The sequence below is a fragment of the Pongo pygmaeus genome, chromosome 13 (genome assembly GCF_028885625.2).
Source record: "Pongo pygmaeus isolate AG05252 chromosome 13, NHGRI_mPonPyg2-v2.0_pri, whole genome shotgun sequence".
Classification (NCBI taxonomy): Eukaryota; Metazoa; Chordata; class Mammalia; order Primates; family Hominidae; genus Pongo; species Pongo pygmaeus.
In genome coordinates, this window is record NC_072386.2 from 59,185,361 (window position 1) to 59,198,618 (window position 13,258).

Consider the following 13,258-nt stretch of genomic DNA (forward strand, 5'->3'; position numbering starts at 1 on the left):
GCATTCTGCCTGCAGAGGCCAGACAGCTGGCTGTGAATTGGGAGTTCCTGAAACTCAGCACGATGACTTAGAAACAGCACTTTGATATCATTCCACTCCTGTTCAGTGATACTTCCTCTCCTTTAACCCCAGTTATGACACCTTCTTTGAAACTTTGCCTTACTAGGTAATACGAAATTGGTGATACACAAACATTTTTGTCCTACAAAAATAGTAATTTATTTATGTTTGTATATGTGTGTGTACTTATATACATATTTATGTATCTTCAAATAAATGTCTAATTAATAAAACAAGTCCCCTAGATATATTTAAGACAGACAGGAAACTTTTACATGAAGATGGTGAACTTCAAAACATGGTGCATCCCTGGGCTTGCATAGGAATCACCTGGGTCCATACCGCCCTGATGAGCAGGCACAGGGATCTGTATTTTGAAAAAGTTCGCAGAATAGCTCTGAGCATGCCCAAGTTTGTGAACTATTATGACAGAGCCTCATTTTGTCCTATCTCTAATGCAGTGATTGCTTCCCCAACCAGTTTCCCCTCCTTCTGTGGACCTTTCTTCGTGAACAACTTTACTTGCTTCACACCAGGCTGAAAATTTTGGTCAGCAGAATAGATTCGGATTAATAAATTCACATTAAAAAAAATCCTCTCTATATATGCATAGCCTGCCCCATAAAGCAAATGAATGTACTGATCTCTTTTTGGAACACTGGAGAAACAGATCCTGTGAGGTTTCTAGGGAACAAATGTTTAAACAGCATAAAGGGTCCTCCTAATTTTTTGTAGTTGGTGTGCTGGTTTTGCTCTTATTTTAGGTAATATAAAAAGCATTCACAAAAACTTTACAAGTAATTTTTTGAAACATGGATCCATTTATTTTCTTTCATAGAAAGCGAAAAAGCAGCAAAACAAGCAAAAATACTGCTTCGTGATAAATAATAAGCCAAAAAGACTATTCGCAATATTATGGATAGTGGTCATCTCTGGGGACAGGAGGGAAGCCAAGTCAGGGTAGAGCAGCACAGGGAGACTATGAAATGCCCACGGTCTATTCATTACTGTGAGTGTCCAGTGTATAGAACTTTACACAATTATTATTATTATTGTTACAGGGTTTCACTCTGTCGCCTAGGCTGGAGTGCAGTGGTGCAATCTCAGCTCATTGCAGCCCCTCAACCTCCTGGGCTCAAGTGATCCTCCCACCTCAGCCTCCCAAGTAGCTCAGACTACAGGTGTGCACCACCTCTCCTGGCTAATTTTTGTATTTTTTTGTAGCGATAGGGTTTCAACATGTTGCCCAGGCTGCTTGCAAACTCTTGGGCTCAAGCAATCCACTGGCCTCAGCCTCCCAAAATACTGGGATTACAGGTGTGAGCCACTGCACCCGGCCCAATTATTATTATTATTATTATTTAAGCATAAAACATTATCAATATTGTGAAAATGGCCATACTGCCCAAGGTAATTTATAGATTCAATGCCATCCCCATCAAGCTACCAATGACTTTCTTCACAGAATTGGAAAAAACTACTTTAAAGTTCATATAGAACCAAAAAAGAGCCTGCATTGCCAAGTCAATCCTAAGCCAAAAGAACAAAGCTGGAGGCGTCACGCTACCTGACTTCAAACTATACTACAAGGCTACAGTAACCAAAACAGCATGGTACTGGTACCAAAACAGAGATATAGACCAATGGAACAGAACAGAGGCCTCAGAAATAATGCCGCATATCTACAACTATCTGATCTTTGACAAACCTGACAAGAAATGGGGAAAGGATTCCCTACTTAATAAATGGTGCTGGGAAAACTGGCTAGCCATATGTAGAAAGATGAAACTGGATTCCTTCCTTACACCTTATACAAAAATTAATTCAAGATGAATTAAAGACTTAAACATTAGACCTAAAACCATAAAAACCCTAGAGGAAAACCTAGGCAATACCATTCAGGACATAGGCATGGGCAAGGACTTCATGTCTAAAACACCAAAAACAATGGCAACAAAAGCTAAAATTGACAAATGGGATCTAATTAAAGAGCTTCTGCATAACAAAAGAAATTACCATCAGAGTGAACAGGCAACCTACACAATGGGAGAGAATTTTTGCAACCTACTCATCTGACAAAGGGCTAATATCCAGAATCTACAATGAACTCAAACAAATTTACAAGAAAAAAACAAACAACCGCATCAAAAAGTGGGTGAAGGATATGAACAGACACTTCTCAAAAGAAGTCATTTATGCAGCCAAAAGACACATGAAAAAATGCTCATCATCACTGGCCATCAGAGAAATGTGAATCAAAACCACAATGAGATACCATCTCACACCAGTTAGAATGGCGATCATTAAAAAGTCAGGAAACAACAGGTGCTGGAGAGGATGTGGAGAAATAGGAACACTTTCACACTGTTGGTGGGACTGTAAACCAGTTCAACCATTGTGGAAGTCAGTGTGGCGATCCCTTAAGGATCTAGAACTAGAAATACCATTTGACCCAGCCATCCCATTACTGGGTATATACCAAAGGATTACAAAACATGCTGTTATAAAGACACATGCACATGTATGTTTATTGTGGCACTATTCACAATAGCAAAGACTTGGAACCAACCCAAATGTCCAACAATGATAGACTGGATTAAGAAAATGTGGCACATATACACCATGGAATACTATGCAGCCATAAAAAAGGATGAGTTCATGTCCTTTGTAGGGACATGGATGAAGCTGGAAACCATCATTCTCAGCAAACTATGGCAAGGACAAAAAAACAAACACTTCATGTTCTCACTCATAGGTGGGAATTGAACAATGAGAACACATGGACACAGGAAGGGGAACATCATACACCAGAGCCTGTTGTGGGGTGGGGGGAGCGGGGAGGGATAGCATTAGGAGATATACCTAATGTTAAATGATAAGTTAATGGGTGCAGCACACCAACATGGCACATGTATACATATGTAACAAACCTGCATGTTGTGCACATGTACCCTAAAACTTAAAGTATAATAAAAAAATTTATGCATTGTGTGATAAAATTTACTATAAATATAAAATATTGTTTAATTATTAAAAATAATTTTCAAATTTTTTTTTTGCAGGGATGGTAAAAATCTTTTAATTTTTATTTTTAAATTTCACTTTCTAAAAATTGACAATAGTTGCACATATTTATGGGGTACATGGTGATGTTTTGATATGTATAAAGTGTAGTGATCAGATCAGGGTAATTAGCATATCCATCATCTCAAACATTTATCATTTCTTTGTGTTGGGAAAACAGAATATCCTCCTTCTAGCTATTGGAAACTATATATTATTGTTAACTATGGTCATCCTACAATGGTATAGAAGACTAGAATTTACTCTTCCCTATCTAGCTGTAATTTGTGAATAATTTTATTGAGTAAATAATCAACTCGGTCTTTGTGAAGAAAATATTGAGTCATCATGAGTAGACAGGGTGCATAGACATGGCAACAGCTGTGATGGTGACATGAGACTGAGGGAAAACTAGGAAGCTCTGGACTGGACCAGCCCCACATTATGGGAAACCCAGGTGGTTTTCTGATTTTCCACTGGGGACCCACTCCAGTACACCAGCACACAAGGGGAACAGTTTCCCTCAAGACCGCCATTGAATAGATGGCCAAGAGAGAAAGCTTTGGGAAGGAGACTGGAGGGTTTACAATTCAGGACCATCTGAACAAGGCAAGTAAAGAGTCGTGGTGGGTCAGCTGTGAGTGAAGAAACCACAGGAGGGAAATGTTACTCAAATAAAATTACTTCAAAAGAAATGAAATCATCACTATAAAAACCTGGTATCACTTCATATAAATGGAATATGACAATGAAAAATAAATACATATATTAGTATATAAAGAATGCTCATCCTTCAGCCACTTAAAATCATCTGGCTAACCAGTCTGAGAAAACCTTTTTTTTTTTTTTTTTTTTTTTTTTTTTTGAGGAAGGAAAGGGCTTTATTCAGCCAGGAGTGTCAGCAGACTTACGTCTCAAAAAACTGAGCTCCCCAAGTGAGCAATTCTTGTCCCTTATAAGGGCTTATAGCTCTAAGGGGGTCTGTGTGAGAGGGTCGTGATCGATTGAGCAAGCAGGGGGTACGTGACTGGGTGTTGCATGCACCAGTAATCAGAACAGAACAGAATGGAACAGGACAGGGATTTTCATGATGCTTTTTTTAAGAGCCTCATATTTTAGATGACAAAAACAAGGCCCAGACAGGTGAAGGGACTTATCTAAGGTAGCACAGCTGGAATTCACCTGTCTGGACTTCACCACCACAATGCTCCCAGTGTGGCAGCAACCCAGTCAATCACCAGCACTGGCCCAACTGAAGAAAGCCTATCTTCCCAAGGGACCCTGCAAACACTTTCTTCTGTACCTCTCAGCTCACCTAAAATGAAGGGCCCCAGATTGGCTGTGTTGAAGGTAACTGTAAAAGGAGCCTAGAGGCAAATTAGAAAACATCGATCTCACTTTCTTCCTCTAAAGTGAGAAGTTAAATCAACCAAGCCAAATTAGGACATCCCAGCTGTAGTGGCAAGGGAGCCCTTGGCAAAGCCCAACACAGCATGAGAGGCAGACTCCAGGCCTTTTCTGTGCTCACTGGGCAGCCAGCCCTTTACACTGGAGCACAGATCCAACTGCTAAAGCTGCTTCTATGTCCCCACAGACCCTGCCTCTCCAAGCCACAGCACAGCTGGCCACATGGTGGTTTTCTTTGTGAGCATGCGCTGATAGGTATGGGAAGGCCAGGGCATCTAGGGTCAAGATTTCAATCATCTTTTGAGGCTCAACTTGCAGAACATCCTCTGCTGGGGGTTTTCTGGGTCTTCTCATCTTCACTCATTTCTCCTCTCTAAATTCCACCCTGAATTTCTGGATAAAAGGGGCTTTGAGGTGGCAATCTGGTTGAAGGTAAGCACTTAAAAACAATGCTTTACAGACTTTAAATTAAAAAATCACAGTTTCTCAAAACACTTTTATTCATACTTTACAAAGATTGAGAAATCAATGATCTATCTTTGGGAATGTCATTATGTAGAAGGGTGGCCGGGGGGATGTGGCAGATTTTACAGGAGCGGGGAGCCCCCTCCCCTGGCCACCAACTGGTGCCATCTCTGCTGTTCTCCTTCTAGTCTTAACAGTCCAGCTTAGCACACAAAATCTGTCTGCAACAATAGTATGTCTGCTTTTTAACAATTGCAATTTTATCACAACTTCACAAATTATAGGGACAGTGACTCTGCCTTTGTGGACACCATTGTACCCAGCACCATGTTAGCACATATTAGGCACTAAACTGTTGTTGAACAGATGGATAAGAAACCTTGGGTTGTCAAAAACTGCACTACAGGAAGCCATTCTTTTACTGAGTAAAAGAGGGTTAGTGAATGCAGTTCCAGCAATAACCAAGTTCTATTTCCTACAGAAATTTCAACGAGTTTTTTTTTAAGATAAGTGAGTACAGCTTAAAACAAAAAACCCATACCTCACTGAGACACCTCTGCTTGTTAACATGTGACTCAATATGAAGGGTCTCCCCAACCTTTAACTCTCCTGCACGGAGCCAGCATCAGCACCCTATACTCTACGTACTGCAGCCCCACTGTGGTGACAATGTGCACAGCCACATGAGGAATGCCCCCGGCCTGCACTGAGAGCAGCATTTTTTTTCCCCCTAACAATGTTGCTACTCCCGGAGCAAGATGGGGTCATTGTCAACAGAGGCTACATAAAGGACATGTTCCTCAAGGTATTGGCTTTCATATATTCATTTGCTTTATGCGGACTTTAACTGTAGGAGGAATGCCTGTATTTTTCTGTTTCATTTTTTAACCAGTCCAATTCCTCCTTTACAATGAAGGCAGGAGCTACATTTTATATTCATCTATGTGATAGTAAAATGATGCTGTTACCAGCCCCATTTTATTGCTGAGGACTTTGAGGTTATGAGAAATTATGTAATTTGGCCAAGGTCACACAGCTAGTAATGGAAGGGGCTGGGGAATCAAACCGAGGCAGTCTGGATTTTAAGCCAATGTTCTTAAGCATCTCACCAAAACCGTCATGGTGCTCACAAAGTGGTAGGTCACAATAATGCATGTTGCCAGATTCTTATAAATATGTTATAATTGAAATAAGATGGAAAGAGGAAAACAAGTGGGTCAAGGAAGAGGAAGGAGAGGACAGAAAACAGAAAAGCCAATTTGGAAATAGATCTAATTTGATTCTTGCTCATTTTATCCCATCTGTCAAAAGTCACTTAGCCACAGGAGTGGTTTTTATAGCTGTGCACACACTTAACTGTATCAGTCAGCCTTTGACCCAGAGATGCCGTTATCTGTAGCCCCATATGGATATTTTCCTACTTCCTTAAAAAAAAAATAGCTACATCTGGCTGTGGATACAATTATCAAAATGCAAGTTCTAATTTAACAACAGATGTTTACTGGGCAGCAAAGACAGACAAGAACATGTGAGGAGATGGGAAGCTGTGGTCTGTGTCCTTGAGGAAATCATTTTAAATACCTGGATGGCCCACTGGTGCTGTTTTGCTTGCCAAACCTTATTGATTGATTGCAGCTGCCACAAGCCCTCTATCGAGGCTTCGGAGCCTGAATCTGGGCTTAATGGGTGAGTGCTGTTGTCCATGAGCTGTGTCTGCCAAGGGCACAGAGGATGGGTGGTTTCAGGGTTAACACTGATTGGGTATTTAAATATTAATTCCCTTACTCCAGATCAAGCCCTAGCAACCTTCATATTGAGCAGAGCTTCACTGCACCAGCTTTTCCTCACCCTGCCTGAACTCAGGACAGAGGACAGACACTGAGAAAGGAAGATGGACTTTGCCTGAAGGGTAAAAATCAATATTCCAATGGTCATGACCAACCCTCCTGGCCCATGTCAACAAATCCTATTAGCAGTGATTAGTACCCTATTATTCTGGCAAAGCCCTAAATTCCTCCTCATGGTGGTATGACATTATCTGATTGGCTAGGACTCTTAGTGAAGTTCAACCACAGCACAGTTATTTTTTGCTGTAGGAAACTTGCTGACAGGCTTCCTTTGAAAAACCAAAAGCGTGAAATGCTTTTCACTCCACTGAACGGTGTTCCACATGACACATACTGATTGAGCCTACAGAATCCTGTGGCTATATAAAGTACCTTCAGCTCCCCACTACATAAACTTCACATATCCCTCTCCGTGTCACCTTGGCAGCTTGATAGGGTTGTTCTCAAGCAGCTAAAATGAAGACCCATTAGGAGCTAAAGAGCTATCCCTAAACTGAATAGCTGAATTGCTTTTGAAGGCCCCTGATGGGTATTCTGACCTGGATCCATCTTTGCCATGCCTCTGTGAGCCTCTGATATCTTATATCATTTATAGCCAGTCGTTTCCTGAGCAGCAGGGGACACAGATCAAAGATGGCCCCAATCAGAGATACCATGGATACACCCCACAAACGGCGTCATCTCCAGACACCCTTTTCTGGCATTGTAATTTACTGGTACATCTGACCTAAATCAAATTCAGGCTCAATATAGGCCACTTAAATGGTATCAGTCAAAGCAAGGGTGTCAAAATGCATTTTCCCCTCACCCTGCCCTGCAATTTCTTCACCTTGGGATTATATGTTTGCATGGCCACTACTATTATTTCTGTTGCAAGTGAAAAGTAAGAGCAGCCCCTGAGATTCACTGAAAAAACATCCTTGACTTTTACCTTAGTGTATTCAGAAATATTAGCTCACTACATTTCTCTGAAGGTAAAAAAAAAAAAAAAAAGAAGTTCTGCCTCCTTTGGAAAAGTCACATAGTGCAAGGGGATAAATTATTTTGTGAGGGAAATATACTGCCTTCAGGTGTGTTTGCGGGGGCAGAGAGTTGACTCCGTGAATCATTCACACTTCAAGGACTCTCATATTTTGTCTTTTGAACTTTGGCTTCAGGATAAGAAGGCAGAGACATGACTAGCCTAGAACAGTATCGGCACACAGTAGGCACTAAATAACTATGTAATGAGTGAAGGAAGGCTTCTTCAGGAAGAATATTCCCCACTGACAATGCCCTAGGGAATAAGCAGGGCATGGAGGAAGGACTATTGCACTGAGGAAGAGCAGATATGAATTCAAATCCCACCTCAGTTACCTCCCAGCTGTGTGACCCTGGTCAAGTCACCTCAGCTGCTGAGCTGAGTTTTAGTCTCTTTGAGGGTAATTTGAGGTTAAGGACAAGGGCCTGGCTTCCCTCTGAGAAATTTTGTGAGGGCACACTATGGAGGCTGAAGGCACTCTGTAAAAGAGTGACCACAGCCCAGTATGGTCTAGTGGGTTGATAGAGTCCCAGATCCAAGGCCAATGTGTTAAGTGTCCTTATGGGACTGCAATAGCTTTTCACAGGCAGATAAACTGTGCTGTTGCTGTGTTGACTCTTCCAAAAGGTCCGAAGACCTTTTTTAGTGATTACCAAGTTATTTACACAAATTTATTTACACAATTTACAATTATTTACTTCTCTTCTGAAAAGAGAAGCTACATTTTCAGTCAATAGATACACCTATTCTAAGTGGCTTTGGGCATCTAACCGAGCACTCAACACATCAAGGTGAGTCATAATTTGTTTTCTGATTTAAATGATCAGACACAAAGTAAGATAAACAAACAGTAGGAGTCTCAATCATAAGTAAGCTCCCCTTTTAGGCACTCCAGGAGTCCAAACAAAGAAGTGAAATCTCACACTTTCCTACCTGCTTCTATTGTGGGACGGGTCGCTTTCTCCACCCTGGACAATTAGATAATGAGATAGTGATGCAATAGCCTATCAAACCAAAACACAGACAAAAGAATGTGCAAACTGGGGATTCTTGCAGATTTTAGGCAAGTTGTCTGCTACTCTTTCCTCTGGCTCAATATTACTTCCCATTCCACTTCTCCAGTTTCTTCTAGCCTGGTACCTGCTTCTGACTCCGGCAAAATGGGGGAAATACCACTGATTTGTCCTGCTTGCTCCTTTGGAATCCTCTCTGCTTCTACCCTACTGGCTTTATCTTCCCATTCAGGCTGTTCCTATTTTGGTCCCACTTCACCAGCCCCACCCACTCCTGGTGGCTCCTTCTTCTAATGGGGACTTATTCTTCCCCATTACTTGCTCATTTCCTGCCTGAGCTTGTTTGCCCAGTTCCTTCCGCTATGAAAGTGAGAGGAGATCCATCAAGTGGAAGCTGTCATGTTCACTTAGAACAAATCCTGTGTAGACTCACTATGTATTTGTTGAATGAGTGGATGAATAAATGAAACAAACGAATGAAGAAAAATACAACCAGCTTTGTAGGGTAAATGCACTTGTCAGCAATCACTTGAGCATACCCTTAGAATGACCCTGTATGGAAGCTGTATCTGAATGTGTGTTCTGAGCTAGGGAAGCTGGTATGGCCAACCCAGAGATCTGTTCTTTGTCTATGAGGAACATCTGAGCCCCCAGGCTGTCCTGTGGGACAGGTGCAGTACAGGCAATTGACCCCTGTGATTTGGATTAAATGAAGGTTGCCAGGTGGAGGTCATTAGGGGGAAGGTATTAAGTGGAAATGCTATATAGACTGCATGCTGCTTGCAAGCAGTTGTGGCTTTCCTGCCCAGTCCACCACCGCTGTTGATTATCTAGTCCAGCCCACCACCACTGGACTCTGTCCGCTCTATGTGAGCCCCTAAAAAAAACCCCAGGTCTCCTTTGCTGGCTCTGGATCTCTTCTTCAGCCCCTTGAACCTAGTGCCTTCCCTATTGAGGTTAATAGGGGTTCAACACCACAATCCTGTACAGAAATCCTGAGTGTTCATGGCTGTGACAACTGGGACTTATCTTAAATCTAGTACTGAACCACAAAATTACCTGTCAGCAATCAGACACTGTTCTTAAGAATTCTATCTTAAGCTCCTATATCTCAAATGATTATACTAAAATGATGTTATTAGAGCTAACTCAAGAAAATTATCTAGCAAATGAATGGGATTTAAAATGTTAAAAATCATCTTAAGAGAGATTTTTAATTATACAATTTTAAAAATTACCAGAGTTTCTACCCTAACCATGCCCTGCATTTCATGAGAAGTCTTAGATAGCAGCAGTTTTCATGGCCGACCTCCTCTGCCCCAATTAGGGATCTTGTGATATTGCGGAATCATTAAAAGCTCTGGCTTTGTAGCATGCACGAGCCAGCTGGGGAACCCCAGGCAAGTACTTAGCCTCCCAGGCTTCTATCTCTTCATCCCTTGCATGTGGATAATGGTACCTAATGTGAAGGCATGAGATGAGGATTCAAGGGCATAATCCACGTAAAGTGCTTAGCACAGTGTCCAGCACATAGTGAGTGCAGAATAAATGCCAGCCGTTTTCTATGCGTAAATGCTTTTCTATCAGGCAACTGAGGAATGGCTAAGATTTGTAATCTCTCCAGCTGTGAGCCACACTCCCTTCTTGTGTGTTTCAAAATAAACTTCATGTCCCTGGCTCCAGCTTTTCTCTCTCAACTTCTGCCAGTGAAAGAAAATATTGATTAATCCCAAATAAAAATATAATGAGATAGATATGTATGTTTCCATCCATATGTGTACAACTCCGTGTGTGTGTGTGTGTGTGTGTGTGTGTGTATAAAATATATTTATCATACTGTCTCCTCTATAAGACTGAGTTCCTAGATGGTGGTAGTGGATGAAAAAAGTTAACATTTGTTCAATGTTTTAAGTGTTTTGGCTGTATTAACTCATTTTATCCTCACATTAAGCCTATGAAGCAGTCAACATATCTTATCTATCCTCTATTCACTCAATAAATGAAGACATAAGTGATGTTTACTAATGTACCATTATAGGCTGTATAGTCTGATGGCTAAGGATGATCCCAGATCCTTTACTTATTAGCAGTATGACCTTAGGCAAGTTACTTAACCTCTCTGTGCTCCAACTTCTCCACAGGCAAAATGGGAAGAAGAATCATGCCACGTACAACTATTATAAAGATGAGTTGATAGACTTAGAACAGTGCCAAGTACAGAGTAAGCATTCAGTAAATTATAGCAAACTTTAACATAGGTCCATTTTAAAAGGGGAAATAATGCCCTTTCAATGAAGTGAAATCCATCCCACTGATTATAAATACAAACAAGCAAAGCTTATATTCTTGTAGGGAAATGAGAAGCGTCAAAGCTTGAATGACATAAAAATCCAAATTACTCTTAGAGTAACTAACAAAACAAAGGAATGATCATTTCATTATGTCCAGGATGAATTAGTCATAATTTGCCTATCATATCCAGAGAAAACTTTTGATTACTTAGCACAAACCCATGAATTATCTCATTTGGGTATAATGTGTCTGTGGACAGATTAGAGCCAGCCAAGCCCACAGGAATGGAATGTTGACTTGCTTATTCATTTATTCACATTTGTTCACTCAACAAACATGCTGAGCATCTATTATGTGACAAACACTGTTCTTGGCACTGGGAACCCAGTAGTGAACAAAACAAAGGCCCTGCCCTTGGGGAGCTGACAATCCTTTAAGGTGATATAAACAGCAAACAAATAAATACATAATATGTCAGGTAGTGAGAATGCTATATCTAATTAGGAAATTTGCATTTGAAAAATTATCTGCTCCTTAAAATACTAAAAGCAGAGGAGAAAGACTTAAAGACTAAAAAAGTTGCTGAACCACAATAATCTGTAAGGTGAGTCAACTTAGCTACTGACCCAAAACCTCTGCCAGGATCCTCTAAATGACAACAGAAGAGATGATAAGAAGAGACTGAGGCTCAAGGAAAGGGGTGTGTGCCCACTTCTTTCATTCTTGCCAGGGCCAAAGGCTGGCCTAGCCCAATGTGCCCTGGAGAGAAGGGGGATGCCTCATGGGCCAGACAAAGCTGTGGCTTTGAGTCCCAGCTTCTGCATCTCTCCCTTGGCCCAGGGGTACCATCTGACTCCAGCTGCAGGCTCAGGCCACCCAGGTCCCCACAATTCAGTCCTGACCTGCTGCTGGTGGGATTTCTGGAGCTCTGGTCTAACATACAGGGCCCAGTGTCCAGATCCCCTTGAGTGTTTCTGATCTGTACTCATGGTATGAAAAGTGGACTCTCTTCCTGTTCATAAGACTTGTATCCTAAGCAGTGACTCATTTTTGGTGATGGAATTTCTATTTATTCCCTGTACCAAAGCCCATCTGGTCACCTGCTGAGCATTCCTGTACTCCTAGGACTTGGGACCATCTGCCTTTCTCCTGCTTATCTCATCCCCAAAACCCAAATCCAGCCTCTCATATGGCCCTGGGATGGGCTCTGCTACCTGCTGGCAACCTTTCCTGGCATTTTTAAGTTGAGCCTTATTCTAGACTGCCCACCTATATATATGCTTGCCTTGTCACTTCATGATGGAACCTGTTGCAATGACCAATTGTCTGGCCCATGGATTTTACTCTGCTGTCATAAAACTCCTGAACCCTTACTGCAGCTGCTCAACAGGATTTCTGCTGGGGCAAGCAGCTAGAGCCATCACTCAACACCCATCCATACATAATAACCACTATAAAAATAGATCAGTATGCTTCTAGGGCTTGGCCTTTACAGCAGCTAACTCTATGTGCTGAATGTTGTGTCCAGATTGACTACTGGCATCTCCTTGCCCCTTACTGTATACAAGCAGCTCAGAATCAGATCTCCCTATATTATGCTGTGATCATTTGTACATCTGTTATTATCAAAGTTTCTATTTTTGATATGTATTTGATGCTTAACCTAACTGAGGGCTGGCACATCATGGTCTCAACACATATTTGTTGAGTGACCATAACTCAACAACGGGTGGCCTCCAGTTGACTGACCACTGAGGTTTTCCTTGATTCAGCCCATACCTGAGCTGAAATCATGATAACCTGGCTTTTGGGCAGGGGATTTTTAAAGCCAACCTCTTTGTGGAACATTCTTCATTTTCTTTCTCTAGCCACAGTTTTGTGCTCTCATGAGGGCACTGCTTCCCTTGTAATGGTCTCAAATGGTGGTGGTTTCTTTACACAGCCCTTATTTTCCTGGACTAGGAGGAACAGTTGGTGTCTTCCTTAATTCTCAATGCTGCTTCCAGATCATCCTCTCCTTGTTGCCTAAAAAATGAGCTATATCTGCATTTTCTAAGAACTCTGTAGAGGTGGGAAATGTAAGGGAAGAC

The 13,258-nt window shown here is 41.5% G+C and overlaps 1 protein-coding gene across 5 annotated transcripts in view; it reads right to left on the reverse strand.

Moving 5' to 3' along the window:
- The window catches only part of APBA1 (amyloid beta precursor protein binding family A member 1), a 229,209-nt gene that overhangs the window by 132,335 nt on the left and 83,616 nt on the right, over positions 1 to 13,258 (reverse strand). The window lies entirely within an intron of this gene.